The sequence below is a fragment of the Protopterus annectens genome, chromosome 2.part0 (genome assembly GCF_019279795.1).
Source record: "Protopterus annectens isolate FY-2018-M chromosome 2.part0, PAN1.0, whole genome shotgun sequence".
Taxonomy (NCBI): domain Eukaryota; kingdom Metazoa; phylum Chordata; order Ceratodontiformes; family Protopteridae; genus Protopterus; species Protopterus annectens.
This window is the reverse complement of record NC_056728.1, coordinates 1470385196-1470409877: the sequence shown is the minus strand read 5'-3', so window position 1 is coordinate 1470409877 and position 24682 is coordinate 1470385196.

Sequence of the window (24682 nt, the reverse complement as noted above, 5' to 3'; positions counted from 1 at the left end):
GGAGTTGGGCAGTCTGCCAGTCATTTTCGGAAAAAAAAGTATACGTCAGGCTTTCTGTTTACACCAGGCTATATTATTAAGATTCAATGTTATTACATCAGAAAATCTCTGAAGGGTTCATAATTTTATGCTTGAATAGCTATGGACACACACACACACACACACACACACACACACACACACACACACACACACACACACACACACACATGGGAGGCATAGCTCACATGACATCAAAATCTACTTTCTTACTTATAATTTTATGTTAAACTTCGACACCATTTAAAAGAATTAATAATACTGAAGAAAATTGATGGCCATTAACTACAGAAAAAAATCAAATCTAAAGCAAATATAACCAAATTACTGTAAAATCAATTAAAAATTAAGTAATCTACACACTGAATTATGCATTTTTTAATTAGGCTATATAAACAGTAAAGAAGCAAGCATAGTAATGCTGTTTATTCTGCTTCCCATTAAATAAATGGTACACAATTTGAAATACTTGTTTGCCATTAGATCTATGCTCCTAAGAAATATCAACAATTCATCAATGGGAGAAGTGCTTAAGCACCTGCTTTAAAGCAACATTAAAACTATTATATATTCTTGGCTCCACCCACTGATGTGGTTGCCATCTGGGTCCCACACCCCACATTTAGCTACATCCTTACAGACAGGAGGCATAAATTTAAATATATAAACTATATGTCCATTAGATTTTCTTACTGCACACTTAAAAATTTTAACCTGAAACAAAACAATCTTGCATACATTTATTTTACTTTTTTTGTTGTCTTACTGTGATAATCATAAATAACTGATTTCACAGTCTTGTTGCTTGCAAAAATATTCTCTGTGAGAAATTACCTACACAAGTAACTAAATAAATAAACAAACAAATAAATAAGTAAATAAAACTGTAATACAATATATCTCTTTTGTGTGTGTGTGTGTGTGTGTGTGTGTGTGTGTGTGTGTGTGTGTGTGTGTGTGTGTGCGCGTGTGTATATATGTGCATGCTCATACATGTATATGTGGATAAATATTAGGGAGGAATGACTAATGTTTGAAGATTAAACATCTGGCTGCTGAATGAGTCAGATTATATTTTTAAAATATAATAAATATTACACATCTTGCATGTATGTTATGGAAAAAAATCAGAAACAAAGAGAAAAGCAAAAAGAAATTAAAAAAAAAAAAAAAAATATATATATATATATATATATATATATATATATATATATATATATGAATGTGAACTTAGTAAAGTAGTTAACTTCTCTGGGATTTAGATTAAATATGTTACTTAAAATGCTTATTTTCCTGATTCACAATTTACAGTTGTGTAAGCTGAACTTACCATAACAGTAGATATTCAAATGAACTCTGCTGCAGTAGCCTTAGTTATCTGGTTTATATTCTGCCAAGGATATCGCAGCTGGCCAGCTTCCAAAGATTCAAGGCACCTTCTACACGACCAAACTGTCAAGCAGCTTGAGTTGAGCTGACTAAAAGACACATTTGGGTATGGAGCCCTTCAGAATTTTCCTCCTAACAGAAAAAGGGAGGCTGAAACCTGAAATGATAAGGGTAGGAATAACAAAACATAAATGCCCACACCCTGGTATAAAAAAAACAAGGGGAGATGGAGGGAGGGGTTGACTACTGTAGCAATGATCATTTGAACATCTACTGTTATGATAAGTTCAGCTTATACAACTGTACTATGTTCTTCATATTGAGCACTGCTTCAGTAGCCTTATCTATATGGTTAGATTACCATAGCCAACCATATTTGGGAAGTGGAAGGAAAAGGGTCCAGGAGCCCTTGCAGAATGGACCTAGCAAAGCATGATCTAGACCTAGAGAAGGAATCCAGCTTGTAGTGTTTTGTAAAAGTATGTACAGAAACAAAGGTATGCATCTATGTCCAAGGAAATCATTGTTCCACTGTATTCAGCATTCATCTGACTTGTAATTGATTACAATGCCCCCTTTGGTATGTACCTAACCAGGCATATCCAGCAACTGGAATAGCCACAGAGGTTCCACACTAAAAGAATACAGGATGTAAGTAAAATGTTCTGTGCAGATCGCCTCAAGGTCCTGTCACTGTATTCTGTCTCCTACATGCTTTTGAGGGAAGATCTATGCCTGGCATACAGGGCATTGTCAGACCCCACTCTGATGGACTTCCTTCATATCCACAAATCAAATAGCACCAGAATTACCCATTCTAAAGACTTAAACCTTGCCTGTGATATAAATAGGACCTGCTGGAGAGACAGGTATGTATCCCAGAGACTACCCCGTCTATGGAACAGGGTCCCCATCCATGTGAAGCAGAGTTCCTCCCTAACCCAATTCAAGTACAACTTGGACAATTGAATGGGAAAAAGGAAATTCATCCCTGGTTTGGCAACTATGTCTCTAGTGGACACACTTATCGAGGGTATCAGAAATTGTCAGAGATTTGTGATGCGTGGCTAGGCTTAAAAAGGCCCATGTGGTTGTTAGCCTAGAATATACCTATGAACCTATGAACCTATAATCCTATAAGATGAACAAGTAGCAGCTTCTAGAATACTTATAGAATCCAACCATTTCCAAAAAGCCATAAAAGAAACAAGGTCATTTTAGAGTGAGCCTTGACTCTTCCTGAAATAGATTTGTCACAGTGACTATAATAAAAGGTAATAGCCTTAGAAAACCATTTGTAAATAATCTGTTTTGACACCAGTTGTCCCTTCTTACCTTCACAAGCAATGAACAATTGATCCGATGATCTGATAGATGTAGTTCTGTCAAGATAGCATCTGAGCTGTCTGTGGACATCTCAGGTATAGAGTATTCTTTCTTTCTCATTTTTAGGTTCAGGAAAGAAAAAGGGGAGACAGATAGTTTGACTTAAAGTAAACTCAATTACCACTTTAGATATAAAAGAAGGATTAGCTTTCAAAGAAACCCTGATCTTGTGGAAAATGAGGAAGCACTGAGTCACTACAAGAAATTGTAACTCAGATTTATTTCTTGCAGAGGTCCGAGTAATCAATAAAACTGTTTTCCATGTTAAGAACCTCAAGTCAGCAAGATTAGCTGGTTTAAATGGAGCAAGTGTAAGTTTCTCCAACACAAAATTAAGCTCTCAATGAGGGGTCATCAGTTTACTTGGAGGCCTCATACCTCTCAACTGTACAGATTTTCACAGAATGTCCAGATTTTTGCATCATATTTTTGGTGCTTCCTCCTAAAATCTGTACTTTTCTGGCAAATAGCTGAGGATTGAAGTAATTAAATAATGACAAACATTTGAGTTTAAGACTCCACATCCTTCAGAAAATTCATGTTAATGCAAAACCTATTATTCTATCAACTTTCTAAGTTTGTAAGAGCAATATTTAAAATATGTCCCTATCTGTCCCCCCATCATTTTAAGCTTTGTCTAGATTTTTGCTCTACAAGGTTGAGAGGTATGCCTCTTATGCAAAACCCCTTTCAAGAACATTTTAACATGTGACTGCCTTGAAAGAGGTGGATGCCTGGGCAGACATGTTGAAATGACTCATAAATGAACATTGAAAGAGGAATAAGAAAGGCCAAAGGATAGTAATGCACACAAATATTGTAAAACCAGAAAACAACTAGCCCTGAATGGGTGCTGGTTATGTTGTTGTCACTAACTAGAAAACCTTTTCCATTTGCCAATATATGATTTTCTAATAGCAGGTTTTCTTGCCTCCATTAGTTCATGCTGCACATACTCAGAAAACAGGTGCCTAAAAGGAATTAAGACCCTATCATCCAGGCAGTCAATTGAAGATGATAGATGTCAGGGTGTATCAAACACCCCTGTTCTAGTGTGAGTAGATTCATTCTGTGAGGAAAATTTTGGCAATTGCCCCTGGCCATTTCCAAAAGAAGGGAGACCCATGGTTGTCTGGGCCCAAAAGGAATTACCACAATTATTTTGGGGGATTCTTTCTGAATCTTCTGATATACCCTGAATATTAGTGGAAAGGGTGGAAAGACATGCAGGAACATTCTTGCCCAAACAAAAAAAAAAGGCATCTGTCTTATAGGCCTTCTTGTATGGAGTCATGGAACATAATTTTGTCAGCTGATTGTTCAGAGAGGAGGTAAAGAAGTCTGCTTCAGGAACTCCCCACAGATGGATCAAATCTTGGAAAACCCCAAATCTAGTTTTCATTTGTGAAGGTCTGCCTTGCCCCTAGTCAGCTATTCTGCCACACAGTTTTGCTCTGACAGAATGTAGAATGCATGTAGAGTGGCATTATGCTATGAAGCTGTCTTCCAAGCTAACATAGCTACTCTGTAAAGGGGATAGAACCTGGTCCCCCATTGCTTGTTGACTTACCATATTACTGTGGCATTACCTGTAACCACTTGAAGAGGTTCCAGGGACCAAAGATGGTTCAGAGAATTGAGTGCCTTAATTAGGGCAAGTATTTCCTTGATATTTATGTGTTTGTATCTACCCTTGGTGTCTCAACCCCCTGTGCTTTTATCCCTCCTGAAATTTCTCCCAAGCAATGTCTGAAGCAGCTGTTGTGACTGCTTTGGAACAGCGAGGGAGAAAGGCAGATCTTGACTTAGAGATATCTGTTGTCTCCACCAAGTGATTTCTTGTCCGAAAAAAGAACAGTACTGGTATCTGAAAAGTTAAAAGGTGTTGATGCTGGTACTTAAGAGATTTCAAATACCACTGCATCTTTCACATGTGGCATCTTGCCAGGAGTATCATGAAAATGACAGATCTAAATAAAGATATATTTTTTCTTGTGGAAGAAAAACTCTTGAACTAAGGTGTCTAGTTGACATCCCTGGAATACAATTCTGTGTGAGAGAGTCAAGAAAGACTTTGGAATGTTGTCTTGGAATCCCAGCTAGTATAAGATATCTCTCACCTAAGAGAGAGAGAGAGATTCCTGACATTTTGAAAAAAGACTCCACATAGATAAGCAAGTCAACTAAATATGGAAAAATATGGATACCCTGTAGCCTGCAATGTATTATAACTGGACATAGACATTTTGGGAACACTCTTGGTGCAGTGGATAGTCCAAATGGTAAGGCAGAGAAGTGATAATGTAATTCAGACAAAAAAAAAAAAAAAAAACAAGAAACGTGAAGTCTGGATGAATAGAATTTGGTGATAAGCATCTTTTAAGTCTAGTGTTTCCAGGAAACTTGAAAAAGAAAGAGGCAACAGTTTATGAAGTGACATCATTTGAATTTGGTTATTATTACAAACAGGTTTCAGAAAGAAAGATCCAGATTCAGTCTCCAAATACTTACTTTCTTTGTTACTAGGAACATCCTTGAATAAAACCCCTTCCCCACCTGGGAAGGAGGAACTAGATGCATCACTCCTTGGGACAGCACATGATTAAGAGCAGGTAGAAAGAAAACAGTCTGATCTGCAGAATGAGGCATGACCACCCGGAAAGGAGGAATTTCCTACCACTGCCATCTATAACCCTAATGAATGATTTTCAGAACCCTTTTATCTGAAACAATCTGTTTCCAAAGATAAAAATGGAGATTCAGACTTTCTGGAAGAGAAAATGGGTCAGGGGTGGAGGGTGTCACAAGGTGTCTTGAACAGCTATTCAGACTTGTTGGAGTGTCCTTTTTTTGGAGAGGTTTGGCACTTATTTTTGGAACCTCCTTGCCACTTCTTAAATGTCTGTTTATCTGAATTTTGCTGAGACTGTTTAGGTAAGGTACATAACAAACTTAGCATTGTGTTCTACTACTGTTCTGATGAGTGAGGAGTACAGGGGGGTTATAACCTCTTTTTTTCTGGATACAATGCCCTCTTGACTTCAACCTCCACTAGGCCCTGAAGATTCAGATATTAGTCCTTAAGACTACCACACCTCAGGGTACCCAATGGGTTAGAGCCACTACTTCCACCCTTTGAAACAATCCCCAGGCTAGCAGGAAGGTGGCAAACTGCCCCACATCTTTGTCAACTGCAGTCAAAGTACCCAATGTTCTACTGGATTGGCAAAAAAAATAATAAAAGGGGAGGGAAAAAAGAAAGAGAATAAAAGATATGTTCGTCTCTGTATATATCTGTCTATCTATCTAGCTATACATTATAGTGCCTTTTGGGAAAATCGCCACCCATTCTAATTACTCCATCAATAAGACACCCCTAAAAGTTAACCTGGTAGTCAGGGATTTGGAAAGATACATAGCAAGTAATCTGGCCTTTGACAAACATCTGACCAAGGTAGTAAGAAAATCAGTCTCTGCCACCCAACCTATAAGTAAGGGCATGGCATCTAGTTCCAAGGAAGCCATAGTGCCACATTATTCATCCCTTAATGCACCCATCATTGAGTATGATTCCCCCCTTTGGCATTTACCTGACCAAACATATGCAACAACTGGAACCCCACAAAAGGTTCTTACATGGAGACTCCAGAGTATAAACACATTGTCCTATATAGAGCTCCATAAAGCCCTGTCTCTATATCTTGGTTTCCTACATTTTGCTGACAGTCAGTCTAGGCCTTGCATACAAAGCATCTTCATTTCCAGCTCTGATGGACCTTTTGCATATCTGCAAAATGAACAACTTTAGAACCACTAGATGCAAGGATTTAAATTCTGCTTATGTCATACATAAGACATGTTGGCAAGACAGATATGTGTTTCAGAGGATTTCTATGTTCTGGAACAGGTTCCCTATCCATGTGAAGCAGAGTCCATCCCTAACCCTATTTAAGCATAACTTTGACCAATGGATGGGAAATCAGAAATTCATCCCAAGTGTGGCCCCCATTTCTCTGATAGACAGAGGCAGACAGCAATGCCGGAACTTACTTAATCCCCCATATAACCTGTACAAACTTCCTAACTAACATACCCTCTCTTAATAATTGCCCATGATATACTGGGACATAATTAGATTGGATTGCTTGGCTAGGCATATAAAGGCCCTGGTGGTCATTAGCCTAGTATATACCTATGAACCTATACATATATATATATATATATATATATAGAGAGAGAGAGAGAGAGAGACACACACACACACACACACACACACACACACACACACACACACACACACACACACACACACACACACACACAGGGAAAGAGATGGAGGCAACAAATTGACTCTTATGTCTTTAAGTCTTTAAGCAGTTGCCTTTATTTCAGTGGCAAACATCAGAACAGTAGTATTTTTATTAAAGAATAGAAAACTGTCAGAAACAAATTCTATGACTGCAATTAATTACTTAAACAGTGAATAATAATAACTGCTGGTTCAGGTCTCATTGTATACCGCATTTCCTTTATTAGGACCAAATAACTACATGGATTTCTGGTATTAAATTGCATAACCCTCATTACATCTGCATTTACTGATGAGTTACATTTGCTGCAAGTATTACAGCTGTACATGTTGCCATCCATGGTTAAATAACTCTTACTTTTAATTTTATGTTTATTTTATTTGAACTTTTTGTGTATCCTTGTTGATGGTGAAACATATTTATGGGGTCAGGGAATAAATGGCTCTTGCTTCCATAGGTACCATGCCTGGTTGTAAACCACTTTATCTGGGGCCATAAAAACAAGTAAAAAAAAACAAAAGAAATAAAGAAAATAAGTGATTACATTGTTTGCAAAGTGTGCTTCAAACCAGTGCAACTATAATACTTTCAACTGATATTTGTATAGGCTTTCCACAGATATGTTTGATTAGGTAAAATAGCGGTATACTTCCTGCTGTAACACCATCATCCTCCCCTTTGTCCTGTCCTCCATAAGTCCCACATAATCAAGTGAAACGTAATTTCTGCTAAGACTTTATGCATAGATTCTAATCTACCCCTCGTACCTCTCAATAGAAGTATATTTCACCAGGTGTGTAACCAATATTGCAACTTTCATACAGATCATTTGTAATGTATATAATCTACAATCACAGGTAAGCCAAGCAGAATGACTCATTACTAACTGTGTACAATTATATGTTAATGGGTACTTTGTTTCCTTAGCCTCCTGTCAATTGTATTATCTCAACTAAGTTAATATGTTAAATGTTTAGTTTTACTTTATTAAACGTATTCTCAATTTATGCAACAGTACTCTTTCAAGAAATATGATATATAAACAAGTGCATAACTAAGTGTAAACAAGTATATAACTGTTGGTGTCTATCTGTAACCTCTGCAGTCTTGTCTTATGGGCCAGGGTCATTACCGAAAAGGGTCTTCACCTTAGCTGACTCATCAGTTAACAAACAGCAAATAAATAAATAAATAAATAAATAACTCTTGTAATCAATCTGCTAAAGCACGGGACATGGAAATTAGTTATTTTAACATCTTCTTTGTCAGAGGGTAAGGTATCCAACTGGAAAAAAGAAATGTTATGAACACCTATAGTAAAAAGTGGGAATACTTTGCAACAGAAAATTTGTTACAGATAGTATTGGACTTCTGCAGTCCATACATTCAGATGCACAAAATGACATTGCTGTGGGGAATGTGACTGATGATCTAATTATTTTATGTTGAAAAGTTTGCTATTTTGGCAACTTTGCAGACAGTCAGTTTCAGGAAAATCAACAACTTGTAGGTGTTGCTGTCCTTGTAAACAAATCTCATATGCTCTGTTTAAGCTCATCTGAATTATTCCCATTACTATTCACTTTTTAATATGTGTATTTTGCATTGCTACTATTTATATGATATTACAGTGATTGCTACTATTTATATGATATTACAGTAATTGCTACTACTTATATGATATCACGATTGCTACTATTTATATAATATAGCAATGATTGCTACTATTTATATGATATTACAGTAATTGCTACTATTTATATGATATAGCAATGATTGCTACTATTTATATGATATTACAGTGATTGCTACTATTTATATGATATTACAGTGATTACTACTATTTATATGATACTGCAATGATTGCTATAATTTATATGATATTGCAATATTTTCTTCACTATACAGACATGAAAAATATTGCATTGATCAGTGACTCAAGCATTGCAGTCTGCATAATGCAAACCTAATGAACAATATGCAGTTCAATAACTAACCTCCTCATACCTGTGAGGTATGTGGTACCTCTGGATGCGTTGTTTGCAGGCAATAAAAAAAGTTATGGAATTCCTTAACAAATTAGCAATATCATTTTATGTGCCTTACAGAAATGTGCTGCAATGGTCCTTGCTAATGTGCTGCATAAGTAGTAAGTAAATGCATTTCTGACTGAGAATTTCACAAAACAAACTGAGTTATGACCAAGGTAATTTAGCACAGGTAACAGCATCAATAGCAGGCAATAGAAGCAATTGATGGCTATTACTGAAGTGCAATTAATAGTACAGCTAACCTCTGTGACTTTTGTGAAGTTAGCTCGGAGGACTAAAGCTTTCCAATGTTAAAGGTATAGGGTTGAATCCCTGCACCGTCGTTTGCCTATTGTTTGACCTTGCGTAAGTCACTTAACCAGACAGGATTTTTGGGAAATGGGAATTTGGACTAGGCTCCTTAGTGGTCTTCTGGACTGTATGCCTAGTAACTAATTATCAACCTATGTCAGCAAATATTTCCTCTGTGTATGGGCTATACAAACTTTCCCCATGCTCGTGACACAGTTTGTTTACCATAGTAATCATACCTGTGCATGCATTGCTCCCCTGACCAGATGGTGACAGTAAGGGATGCCATTTCATCTCCCAAGGTCTACACATTAATCTTTTGCAGGTATGACTGGCTGAACTTTCTAGTTTTTTTGCAGGTGTGATGCATGCAGAGCCTAAATTAGAACATTAGTCTCCTTTTCCAAACAGCTTGAGATGCAACCCTGAGTCGTCATAGAATCTATGTTGCCTCTGCCAGATTCAAATAAGAATGAAGACGTAAGTATGAATCTGGGACTACTAAGGCATGAACCACACTTTCTGAGGTGACACATCACCCTGGTATGTTACATCCTGCCATGGCATCAGCTGGGTGGAGAAGAGTAAGTACATTCACAGAACAATTGCACGTGCATGTAGACTGTGTCATTAAGCTGAGGTTGGAAGAGATCACATGTTTATGCATGAGCACTTTGAGGCCCATCCACAGCATTAAACAAACAGCTACATCAATAAATATAGGTAAACATGTCAGCTATATTGTTTTCTTTTACATCATCAAATCCCATGGCATCACTTTGTCTCTCTCAGGAGGTTGGCTAACTGCTCTTCTTCCTAATTCCTCCCAGTTTATTGCCCTTTTTTTGAGCCAGGCACAGCACTATCTAGCCCAATTTTTCACTGATCCCACCAACTGGAACCTGAAGAGAGGAAGGATCTGTACAGAAGAGCCCTCGCTAACTGCTAGATTCAGAAAGAAGCTTGATAGTGAAGACCCCAGACTGGATCACATAGAACCATGCTCTGAGACCAAGAGCATTCTCCTTCTCACTGCTGTTACTCCACAGCATCCAGGTGTAGGTACTCTAGCCACCTGGCAAGCATATAACAACATTTCTGTAATTTGCAGTACAATGGAAATTGCTATCCCAGAGCACCACTCCACACTGTTGTATTCTTTACACCATAGGTACAGTCTATATATGCTCAATGAAGATTTGAGATTCTTATTTTTATTTAGGTTTTTTTAATACTCTGTAGTTCATCACTTGTTAGATTCTTATTCCATGGGCACAGGAAGCCTGTACTAAAGGTTCTGAGGTCTCAAGCTTTTCTTTCATTTTTCTTCCTACTTGTGTACATCCACAAGCTCTGTAAAAAGGATCACTGTGACTTGTTTCCACTGTAAGCTATTTCTCTGGATGCATGTGTCGTTCACAAATGGGAGTCACCTAGTGCCTAAATGACTGTCTCCCCTTCATAGTAAAAGGTCTGCCATCATCAGGAAGAAGAATGGTGACTGGTTACCTTAGTCATGTATATGATGGACCTGATATAGCTCAGATGAAAGTGTTTTCTTAGATGTAGTTCTATAGTAGTAGCTCATTGTCTGCTATCATGTTTTGTTTGTTAAAAGTAAAAATAAAAAACGTTTAACTATGAATAAGGTTTCACACAGGTTGCTGAGCTGGTAAACCATCACGGGTCTTTCCGAAAGATGCAAATAAGGAACTAACAAATCTCTAAGCTTTGGGATTCACTCCTTGTGTTTCCATTTCCCAGATTTTGCTCCAATCAGCTCCCCAGGACATTCCCACCATTGTCTATAACCGCCTTTAAATTACTGACCTGTTGAATGTAATGTATTAGAACAGGAGTACTCATCCATCTACCTGCTTAACTGAATCAACAACTTGAAACTTCAATAAGGTGTCTTTATTCCTCCCACACGGAGGGTATCAGAGGGAGAAAGTCTCCTAGATCTAGTAGTTAAAGTGATGTTATCTGGACTAATCCTTTGTACTCTGTTTCTTGTTAGTCTTGTCACCCTCTCGGTTACAGCTGGGATACCAGACTTGATTTGAACCTTCTGGATTGTCTCTTTTTCTTATAACAACACAAGTAGTCTATCACACCAGGCACTTCAGTGAAGTATGCCATTCTACAGAAGGCATACATATTATCATCTTGGTCCTCTGTTGACAATGTGAAATAGATACATTCATCCATATGTGCCAAGAGTATATCTAGGAACTGCAGAATTCTTGAGGCAGAAGCCTGTGAAATATCAGATTTGTTCCCAGACTGTCTCTGAGCAATTCCCATGGCAAGTATAGTGAAGGCTATGTACACCCTGTTGTCCACAGGCATAGGAAGGCAATGCATTCCCTTAGTTCCTATTTATGTGCCATAGAAGGTCAACAATGTTATAATATCCCAGCCCACTCTAAATATATCCTGTTTAGCAAAGTTTCTGCTTACTAGAGTTCAGGTAGGTTATTATTTGGCTATACCTTCCTCTTCTGAGTAGATAAATGCAGCACGGTGCACTGAGTTTTGGTGTGGCAGAACCAGGCAAATCAAAGTGGGAAGTAATCAGGCTTACAGCAAAACTTAGCATCTTTGCTGATTACAAAGTGACCGGAAAAGGCCCAGATTTGCTGTCTATAAGCCGATTGTCCATGATGTCTATAGATATCAAAAATGACTTTGAAATTCCAAACATGGAAGGAGAGACACATTTACATGAGTATGTTGCAAATTCCTAACATATCTCTAATTGACATGTCATTATTCCCTTATTTGCTTAAGACTTTCTATATCATTTTCTCATTGTTGCACTTAAGTGCAGCTTATATCTCTGATTTGTGGCTCACACGAGCATGACCAGCACACATGACTGAACTCAAGTGTAATCACTATAAGTACCACTTGTGTATTGCTTTGGTAACAGAGAACCAAGTGTTGCTCAGAGTAGCTTGCTATAAAGTGCTGTAGTATTTTATAGGCAGCACAACACCAAGAAGCATGCTATAATAAATTATAAGACTCTCATGGTAGCATTACACCAAGGTCTGTTCAGAGTAGCAAGCTACAATGTGTTATAATATTCTCATGAGCACACTGCATCAAAGTCTGTTCTGAGTAGCATGCTACAATGTGTTATAATATTCCCATGAGCACACTGCACCAAGGTATGTTTTGAGTAGCATGCCCTAATTTCATACCTTTTGTTAGTCCTGCGCTATTGTCTGTTCTGAGTAGCATGCTATAATGTGTTATAGCATTTCCATGGTAGTATTACACCAAGGTCTGTTCAGACCAGCATGCTACAATGGGTAATAACATTCTCATGAGCACACTGCACCAATATCTGTTCTGAGTAACATACCCTAATATAATACCTTATGTTAGTCCCACACCATTGTCTGTTCTGAGTAGCATGCTGCAATGTGTTATAACATTCCCTTGGTAGCATAACACCAAGGTCTGTTCTGAATAACATGCTATAATGTGTTATATTGTTTCCGTGGTAGTAATGAACCAAGGTCTGTTCTGAGTAGCATGCTATAATGTGTTATAGTGTTTCCATGGTAGCACTACACCAAGCTCTGTTCTAAGTAGCATGCTGCAATATGTTACGATATTCCTATGGTAACACTTCCACAAAGACGATACTGAATGCAATACTTGAATGAAATCATCCCCTTCTGATGCAAAACCATAATGTGCACAATACTAATCAGTGCCTTCAACACAACAGGAAATATATGTCTGTCTTCTTTCAGTCCATCTGCTATACCACTTCTTGACTTTCCAACAAGTTTTACCTTTGAAGCAAAATCAGCTGCATAACTGTCCCTGGACAAAATCTGAATATCTTCTGGTTAAGGTTCATTGTTACTGGAGCCTAGGTATAATACATTATTAGAGTTCTTAATATTAAACAATATTTGGGTTGCAGCTGGACAAGAAGTGCAATGAGTCTGTAACACCATGAAGATCCTGATGAGCACCTAAAGTGGTAATAGTTATGCAAAGTTTTATATCGATGACAAACCTTCCCTACCATATATGATTTCTTGTCTGAGAAGTAGACTTAACTATATTAAAAAGGATAGTCCCAAAACAGACCCTTGAGTAACACTCTTGTTGACCAATCTAAAGGCTGAAACTGCATTATCCTTTCTTTGCAAGAATAATTAAGAATAGAATTATTACTAATCTTCCTAACAACAAAGGTATGAGCATCCAGAGATGATTGTTCCTACAGGAGTGCTTTGTGTGGGATGGTATCAAATGCGTTAGTCAGATAAAGACATACAATATTCAAAGGGATAACAGTGCTAATAGCCTCGTCCGTTCTATTGTAGAAACTAATCAAATTTGTCGTATGTGGGTTTTCTTAGGAAAAAAAGGATGTTGGTTAAAACAATGAACACAATAAACTTTTAACAGTTTGCTCTAAACATTTGTAAGCAAATAGTAATCAGTGAACTATCCTGAAAGTGTTGAAAGTTTTAGTTTTAACAGCTGTTAGTTTATCCACACTATTGGCAAGCCATCTACTTTAAACCCAATATATTTATGTTGTTACTAAAATTAAATTAAAAGTTTACACATCACATGCACAAAAAAAGAGACAATGTTACCTTCCAGGATGATATTGCCTGCCAAAAACAATGTCCATAAATTCAAATTTATATTTACTTTAGAAATGCTAAGTAATGTATACCTGAAACATATATTGCATTTTCTGTTCACCGCAATGTAAAAATGTAAATATGCACATTGCTTACATAAAATGAGAAATGAATACTCACTTAAAACAGCCTATCCCACAAAAAACAACAGGGTCACTATGAAAACTGACATCTCATTTAATCTAGACATGATTATTTGACCACAAAATGTTTAAAATCCTTGGAAAGTCAATAGTCAAAATAGAAACACTTCCAAGGTCACACAAAATAATCTTCTTGTACCCAGTATGGATAGAAGCTCTTACTCCTCCAAGTAAAATCTACCTGTTCCTCCCTCTTTATAATGTACATATTGAGTTTGTACAACTACCTGTCCCTCCCTCTTTATAATGTATATATTGAGTTTGTACAACTACCTGTCCCTCCCTCTATATACTGTATATATTGAGTTTGTACAACTACCTGTCCATCCCTCTATATACTGTATATATTGAGTTTGTACAACTACCTGCCCCTCCCTCTTTATACTGTATATATTGAGTTTGTACAACTACCTGTCCCTCCCTCTTTATACTGAATATATTGAGTTTGTACAACTACCTGTTCCTCCCTCTTTATACTGTATACATTGAGTTTGTACAACTACCCGTCCCTCCCTCTTTATAATGTATATGTTGAGGTAGTACAACTACCCGTCCCTCCCTCTTTATACTGTATATATTGAGGTTGTACAACTACCCGTCCCTCCCTCTTTATACTGTATATATTGAGGTTGTACAACTACCCGTCCCTCCCTCTTTATACTGTATATATTGAGTTTGTACAACTACCCGTCCCTCCCTCTTTATACCGTATATATTGAGTTTGTACAACTACCCGTCCCTCAATCTTTATACTGTATATACTGAGTTTGTACAACTACCCGCCCCTCCCTCTTTATACTGTATACATTGAGTTTGTACAACTACCTGTCCCTCCCTCTTTATACTGTATATATTGAGTTTGTACAACTACCTGTCCCTCCCTCTTTATACTGTATATATTGAGTTTGTACAACTACCTGTCCCTCCCTCTTTATACTGTATACATTGAGTTTGTACAACTACCTGTCCCTCCCTCTTTATACTGTATACATTGAGTTTGTACAATTACCTGTCCCTTCCTCTTTATACTGTATATATTGAGTTTGGACAACTACCTGTCCCTCCCTCTTTATATTGCATATATTGAGTTTGTACAACTACCTGTCCCTCCATCTTTATAATGTATATATTGAGTTTGTACAACTACCTGTCCCTCCCTCTTTATAATGTATATATTGAGTTTGTACAACTACCTGTCCCTCCGTCTTTATACTGTATATATTGAGTTTGTACAACTACCTGTCCCTCCCTCTTTATACTGTATATATTGAGTTTGTACAACTACCTGTCCCCCCCTCTTTATAATGTATATATTGAGTTTGTACAACTACCTGTCCCTCCCTCTTTATACTGTATATATTGAGTTTGTACAACTACCTGTCCCTCCCTCTTTATACTGTATATATTGAGTTTGTACAACTACCTGTCCCTCCCTCTTTATACTGTATATATTGAGTTTGTACAACTACCTGTCCCTCCCTCTTTATACTGTATATATTGAGTTTGTACAACTACCTGTCCCTCCCTCTTTATAATGTATATATTGAGTTTGTACAACTACCTGTCCCTCCCTCTATATAATGTATATATTGAGTTTGTACAACTACCTGTCCCTCCCTCTTTATACTGTATATATTGAGTTTGTACAACTACCTGTCCCTCCCTCTTTATACTGTATATATTGAGTTTGTACAACTACCTGTCCCTCCCTCTTTATACTGTATATATTGAGTTTGTACAACTATCTGTCCCTCCCTCTTTATACTGTATATATTGAGCTTGTACTTCTACCTGTCCCTCCCTCTTTATACTGTATATATTGAGTTTGTATAACTACCTGTCCCTCCCTATTTATACTGTATATATTGAGTTTGTACAACTACCAGTCCCTCCCTCCTTATACTGTATATATTGAGTTTGTATAACTACCTGTCCCTCCCTCTTTATACTGTATATATTGAGTTTGTACAACTACCTGTCCCTCCCTCTTTATACTGTATACATTGAGTTTGTACAACTACCCGTCCCTCCCTCTTTATACTGTATACATTGAGTTTGTACAACTACCTGTCCCTCCCTCTTTATACTGTATATATTGAGTTTGTACAACTACCTGTCCCTCCCTCTTTATATTGTATATATTGAGTTTGTACAACTACCTGTCCCTCCCTCTTTATAATGTATATATTGAGTTTGTACAACTACCTGTCCCTCCCTCTTTATAATGTATATATTGAGTTTGTACAACTACCTGTCCCTCCCTCTTTATACTGTATATATTGAGTTTGTACAACTACCTGTCCCTCCCTCTTTATACTGTATATATTGAGTTTTTACAACTACTTGTCTCTCCCTCTTTATAATGTATATATTGAGTTTGTACAACTACCTGTCACTCCCTCTTTATACTGTATATATTGAGTTTGTACAACTACCTGTCCCCACCTCTTTATACTGTATATATTGAGTTTGTACAACTACCTGTCCCTCCCTCTTTATACTGTATATATTGAGTTTGTACAACTACCTGTCCTTCCCTCTTTATACTGTATATATTGCGTTTGTACCACTACCCGTCCCTCCCTCTTTATACTGTATATATTGAGTCTGTACAACAACCCGTCCCTCCCTCTTTATACTGTATATATTGAGTTTGTACAACTACCCGTCCCTCCCTCTTTATACTGTATATATTGAGTTTGTACAACTACCCGTCCCTCCCTCTTTATACTGTATATATTGAGTTTGTACAACTACCCGTCCCTCCCTCTTTATACTGTATATATTGAGTTTGTACAACTACCTGTCCCTCCCTCCCTCTTTATAATGTATATATTGAGTTTGTACAACTACCTGTCCCTCCCTCTTTATACTGTATATATTGAGTTTGTACAACTACCTGTCCCTCCCTCTTTATACTGTATATATTGAGGTGACGTCAGCAGCCTACAAGTATGCGTGTGACAGCGCTCTGTTCAGTAAAGTCGGTAGCGCGTTCTGTAAATGCTTCATACTGTAGTGTGTTCATGTAGATAGGCGTAGGTTCATCCCCCGTCCCTTCCGTGTGTGTGTGTCTCTGTGTGTGTGTGTTTCCAGCTGCCTCTGTGACTGATTATGCTTTTAGACGCTCCGCAACACATGCCTTGGCTATTGCCAACTATTGTCTTGCGGGTGACGTCAGCAGCCTACAAGTATGTGTGTGACAGCGCTCTGTTCAGTAAAGTCGGTAGCGCGTTCTGTAAATGCTTCATACTGTAGTGTGTTCATGTAGATAGGCGTAGGTTCGTCCCCCGTCCCTTCCGTGTGTGTGTGTTTCCAGCTGCCTCTGCGACTGATTATGCTTTTAGACGCTCCGCAACACATGCCTTGGCTATTGCCAACTATTGTCTTGCGGGTGACGTCACCAGCCTACAAGTATGCCTCTGACAGCGCTCACGTCAGTTAACTCGGTAGCGCGTTCTGTGAATGCTTCATACTGTACTGAGTTCATGTAAATAGGCGTAGGTTCATCTCCCGTCCCTTCCGTGTGTGTGTGTGTTTCCGTTGCTTTCGCAAATACAACTGAATAAGCAAATCCTTAAAGTGTTCACAATCAACAGTGTGATATTTAAAATCATGTTAAGACTCACATTGTTGATTGTGAACATTCTTAGACATAGCTCTTTTTCTGCACACGTTGTGGAAACAACGAAAACGTTGCATGTTGTAATGAACTGTTTAAATGTTATGAAGACTTGTGTTGTGTCGAACTACGGGGACTATTCTTGCTGCAGGTTGCTGGTTTGTTTGTGTTTCATAGTACAATATCATGTAATACGTGTGTTCATAGTATGCTTTCTGTGATGTTGACATGTGTGTGTTTCGTTAGCAGTACGTCTCTGCTTTCTATGCTGTGGCTACATCTCCATTGCTCGCATAGACAGTGACAAATGGAAGTGTAAGGGTGGACATTTAAAGCCTGGATACTTCCATGTTATGTGTAAGTCTCACGGGGCCAACGGGTGATAGCGCATACATGTCTATGAAGTACCTTTGGATACCATATGCGACCTGTCGTGGACGAAATGTTTAAGTTGACTGTTCCATCTACCTATGTGTGACATGGTTTGTGGCCATAGGGTGCCAGCAAGTCTTCCCTGTTCATTGGGTGTTTGCCATGGTCTATTGACATCACTCCTATTAATTCACCGAAGGATGTCTTTCATTGTTGGCAACGCCATAGTTTGACCTTCGTATGTCATTCCCAGCAGACGTGGAGATTGTGCCATTGGTATGTTTACACAGGTGACCCATCTGTTCCACTGTATGGAAGCGTGTGATCCCCATAGATGTGCTGGCAGATTGAGTGCTGTGTACGCTGGTATCTGCCCAGTGGTCTGGCTTTGAATGGGGAGTGTCTACTGTAGACCCTATCTGTATTCCCTGGGTTATGCCTTGCAACAGCTGTGGATTCCCCCAGGTTTGCAGCTATGGGTGCCATCTTGGCCGTACGTTTGTCCATCCATGGGAACTGCCTACTGGACACTAGTATCGGGCTGTCAATATTTCACAGCTGCATTCTCCATTTCCGGTGGATGATCGGTATTAGTATTGCGGAGTAACGCATATGCCATGGCCACGTCCCGCACACGGGCCGGGACAACGAATCATCTGCCAATCCACACCGACACCCATTTTTGCATACCCACGATCCCATGTCTGCAACCCTCGACAGTACCCCTTGCACACCCTTCATGTGTGCGGAAATGGGATGTGAACGTACGTGTATGGACGCAGCAGCCTGGGGAGTCCTATTCATATGTCCTGCATTTCATGGACGGCTGTCATCACCCTTGAAGACGCTTGTGGTGCATATATCTACCTGTGCCGTAGTCACGGCTGTCACCTCTTCCGGTTCACACTATGCTGCCCACACTTACTTAAGGAGTAATTTTGGGTCCTGCAATGGACACCGATGTGCATATGTAAAGTTTAGAACATGTTGGACTGTGTCCATTCGGCCAGTGGGTTTGACTGCCGCCGTATGTTCCCCAGTCCCGGATGTCTGTCCGCCTACCCATATTATGTAGTGCTACGGAACCCGTGTCCTTCCACAATTTACCCATATGGTGTTACTGTAGTACTGCAGGTTGGCAACTGCTTTAGATAATCCTCAGAGGTACCATTGTGAACTATCCGCCACTGTATTGTCATTATAACACAGCCGGTACATGTAGAACCTATTTATTCATGACAGTATGTTATTTATGTGTGGGAACGCCATATTTTAACCATAGTATGACCTTCCTAGTTGACGTTGTTGGTGTGCCATTAATATGTGTTCCACAGGTCGCACGTATGTTCCGCAGAGTGGAAGCGGGTGATCCCCACATACTTGATAGCACCTTGGCTGCTGTGTACGCTGGGATTCGCACGGCAGGATGGATGTCTACGGGGTGTATCTACTGTTGTTTCCATCTGTATGTCCTGTGTTATGCCTTACTACGGCTGTGTGATTCCACCAGGTTTGCTATTATGGGTGCCATCTTGTCCGTGACGCTTGTCCATCCTTGGGAAATGCCTACTGGACACTGATGTAGGGCTGAACACATTTCACACCTGCCTTTAGCATTACCCAATGGATGCTTTGCATCCTTAGTGGGGACTAAGGCACGTCCTGTACCCGCAGCCCTCCAACGGGACGGGACAACGGATTATCTGCCAAACAACACCGAGCCCCATTTTGCATACCCAGGATACCATGGCTGCAACCCCCCACGGTACGCATGACACATCCTTCATGTGTGCGGAACTGGGATATGGACGCACATGTATGGACACGGCAGTCTGGGGACCTCTGTTCATATGTCCTGCATGTCATGGACAGGTATCATCAACCTTAAACACGCTGGTGGTGCATATGTCTAGCTGTGCCGTAGTCACGGTTAGTACTCTGATTGGCCGATCCCGATGGATAACGGAGCAAACGCCGTAATTTTTGGAGTCCTACAATGGACACCGATGTGCATTTGTAAAGTGTAGAACGTGTTGGACTGTCACCATCTGGCCAGTGGTATTGACTGCCGCTGTATGTTCCCCAATCGTGGATGTCTGCTTGACTACCCATCGTTTGTATTACATGGCCTATCTATATCCACGTGCCAGTATGCGGAAATACAGCAAACCTTGCGTCCTGCCCATCTTCATAAACGACATTATGGAACATATATCGGCAAAACAGACACTGTCAAATACGATAGACTCCACAGTGAAAGGATACTGAGCTCTTTCACCTACTAACATGGGGCATCGTCGGAGTACGGAATGCATGACATAGCCGTCCCTTATACACTTCCTTCAGAGTCGGTTTAAAGCGAAATAATCAATAAACCTGCTCATAGTTAGGTGGACAGTGCTCCAAGTCTTGATTATAACGTGACATATACATATCAGTGTTGCATGCCTTACTTCATGGAAACAATAATACGGCAACAATGTGTTAATATATATACAATATTGGTAAATACAATCAGTATCCTGACACATAGTTGATAATTGTTGTGAGTGCACCTTAGAATGTAGTGTGTTGATCAGGATATTGTATATCAATGTGTATAATAGTAGCATTACGATAACAAAGCATGGAATCAATAAGTACTATTTAAGCATATATTTTACAATTATGAATGTAAATGTGTGGAGGAGACATCCTTAACCTTCCCTGGTTCCACTGGATCACACACGCACACGCACACTCGCATGTCCGGATTGTGGGTTACGCGCAGGCGCACATGCATATCCGTAGTCCGTTTATATATGTTTACAGTGTCTGTGTGGTTACGTGTTTTGCGTTAGTTGTGACTATTCCGGTAACATATGTCTGATCCGGTTGACGGACGTGTGCAGAAAGCACTTACAGCTTTATATATGTAACAGTCTTTGCAGCATGGACGCATTACGTACACGTGCACATCTATATGTTCTATAGTCGTAATTCAAACGTGACTGCATTCACGTTTGCCGGTTACTGTGACCAGTACACGTTAGCTGTTCGTTGTCATTAATATGCATACCCATGGTACCTATGTACATTTACATATCCCCCCCCCCCGCACACACGCACGTCACAGGCATCCATTCTCCTGCTGGGAAAGGTGCGGTACTGCATGTTGAACATTCCTAATTCCCCTCGCGCATGGCCCAGGATGCATATGTCGTCACCGCAGGGCTGTTCAGATGACAGGTGCTTATATCCCATACGCATACAGGCCTTCGATTGTCAGGGTGTTGCTGTGGTGCTTTGGGTTTGGTCTTGTCCGCCCACTGTACGGGACTGCCCTGACCCTGTACGAATGTTAGATGAGTCACATGGGCACGTTTTGTCCGTGTCCATGGTACCATGTCACGGCCCCCCCCCAATTATTCGTAACCGTGTGCGCCGATTGGCCGGTGTACCCGTTGTAGATCTTGTTATACTAATTGCACACGGTCTGGTCGAACGGACCAATTTCCATTACTAACCCTCCGTATGTATGGCCTGTGTCGCAATATTACAAGGGTTTACCATTGCGTGACGACTTTCACTGAGCCACAGACATGTCCGTTGCTTGGTTTGGGCCGGTTCCGCTGTGCTACACACATTTAACATGGCGGAACAGGTTGAACAGCTCAGCCACGAGGACATCGGGTTCTCCGTCGCTGTTTAGTATTGAATGTCTATGTGGAGTTTGTTTCACAAAGCGAGACAATGTCGACATTGTTAACGGACATCTCGCGCAGTACGTCCGCACCGCTGGTGACGATGTCTGCCTTTGGGCGGCGAACAGGCATTATGCTGTGCCATTATGTCTGGGGATATATGGTTTCTTGACATAGATGATATGCCATACTAGCAATGACCCTAGCAATGACCCGCATCTGGGTGTGGGTACTGCTGTATTACCCACGGGAAGAGTGGCCTTAGGTTAAGTGGTGCCCTAGGCAGAAGTTGCCACCGATACATCACCCGCTACCCCCCTCCTGGTCTACCTACACCAAATAGAGTCTGGAAAGGTGCCCCGAGTAGAGCAACGCCCTAGACGGCTACCTACTTGGCCTATGCCTAAGGCCGGCTATGTGTGTGGTCCCTTGGGCATCGGACTCGAACGCCACGGCTGCCGTGGGTATGTCCAGCATTACCCACATCCAGCCCCAAGGCAGTCAACACAGCATCCATGGGTCCAGATGGTGTCCCAGCTGTGTACTCCAGGAACTCTATGGGGAATTAAACCCACACTTAGGACAGCTGTTTAATCTTAGCCTCACCTCAGGATACGCACTGAGTAGTAGCACAGGGCGACTGTAGTCACACTCCACATAGATGGTGCCTCCACTGACCCTGGTTATTACCATACCATTAGTTTGACAAGCCTTATCTGCAAAGCCATGGAGATGGATCATAATGGAACACATAGATAAAGACATAGGGGACTCGCATACTTTGGATACAACCCAGTTTAGCTTGGTCAGAGTCAGATCATGCCTTTTACACGTGTTTCACTTTGTAGAATCAGTCACCAAGGCCATTGATGAGGGTAAAGCAGTCCATACAGCCTACCTCAACCCGCAAAGGCCTTCGACACAATACCCCTCGGGTATAATTGATAAACCCGCCATCTTGAATGTAAATCCATACATCGCCATATGGGTTGCAAACTGGCTAAGTCACAGAACACACATGGCCATAGTTGCTGGCGCCATGTCATACTCACAGCCAGTCACAGGTGGTGTCCCATGGGGCTCAGTCCTGGGTCCACTATTTCTCAGCATCTACGCTTCCAATGTACACGCATACACAGGGGTTATGGTGACAATGTTTGCAGATGACTGCAAACCGGTGCCAAAGTCAGACACACATCTGACACAGATATCCTTCAGGAGTGCCTCACAGATGTGGATAAGTGGTACCAGAGACATGTCCTACAGCTAAATGCCAGGAAATGCATAGGCATACCCTTCGAAGAACAAGGTTACCCCGAGCTACCATTTAGCTGGCAATCCACTGAGCACAGAGGGGTTACCAGTGATCTGGGGACACGGGTTGTTGTTAACCCGTCGTTAGACACACATGTTGCTAACATAGTTAGGTAGACCTTCCACATTGCCCACATCATCATGAAGGGATTCACATCTAGATCAGGGAGGTCATTGTCCCCTTGTACTCATCACTCATTAGACCTATGATTGGGTACAATGCCCCGCTCAGAATGTATCTGACCCAACACCTGCAGCAGCTGGAAAGGCACCAACAGTTCATCGACAAACAGATGCAGGGTCTCAGGTATATGTGTTATACTGACCAACTGAAAGAATTCCAGCTGTATACAGTTGCATACCACTTGCCCAGAGGTGACCCGTGCCTGGCATACAAGGCTATGTCGAACCCAGATCTGATGACTATGCTTCACGTAAAGAAGTTAGATCCTCAGAACCACAAGGGCAGCTGACGACACCTTGACACTGTCATTAATCGAACGTGTTGTTGGGACAGATTCATCACCCAGACACTCACTATGCTGTGGAACAACATCCCAGTACATGTGAGGGCAAGCACCTCGCTGGCCTTGTGTTAGTATTTAGACATGGATGTCTGAATTGATTTATTTAAGTAACCTTCTAAATGAATATTTACATTAGCACATTGTGAATCTTTACATTTCGTTGGTCTATTTTACATTAGTCATAATCATACGGTTTATGTGTATATATTATGGTTCATTTATATTACTAGGTGTCTGCAGTTCTGTTAATATATTGGCACAATCCGTAGGACATATATATGTATCTTACACAGTCAGACATTTGGAAAACATTTTATGTTGGTTCATCTTTCATATATGTACATATATTTCTATTTTCCGATGAAGACTGTACCTTTCAAGCAATGTCTGATGTCCTCACTGTGTGGAATCTGTAACCCAAGTAAGGTTTGTTTGCTTGTTTGCCTTTAAGGCATGTAATTAGTACCTAGCACATCTAATTTACTGACCAATTAAGGCTTTTAAATGTAGTAGGTTGGACTGCATTGTATGTATTCTGAATAAGTCTGCTTATGAAGCAGACGGCGGGCTCCAATAGACTATGGTGACTGCCTTTAATTCTTGGTGTGCACTGAGTGGTCACTGACGGTCCCTACAGTACCTCGACTTTGCTTTGGACTTCATCGGCTGGTTGTCTGTGTTTGTTGTATGGGGAATGTCAACTGTAGTCCCTATGTGTATTACTTGTGTAATGCCTTACTACGGCAGTGTAATTCCACCGGTTTGCAGTTATGGGTGCCATCTTAGTCATACGCTTGTCCATCCATGTGAATTGCCTACTGGACACTGGTATAGGGCTGTACACATTTCACACCTGCATTTTGCATTCTC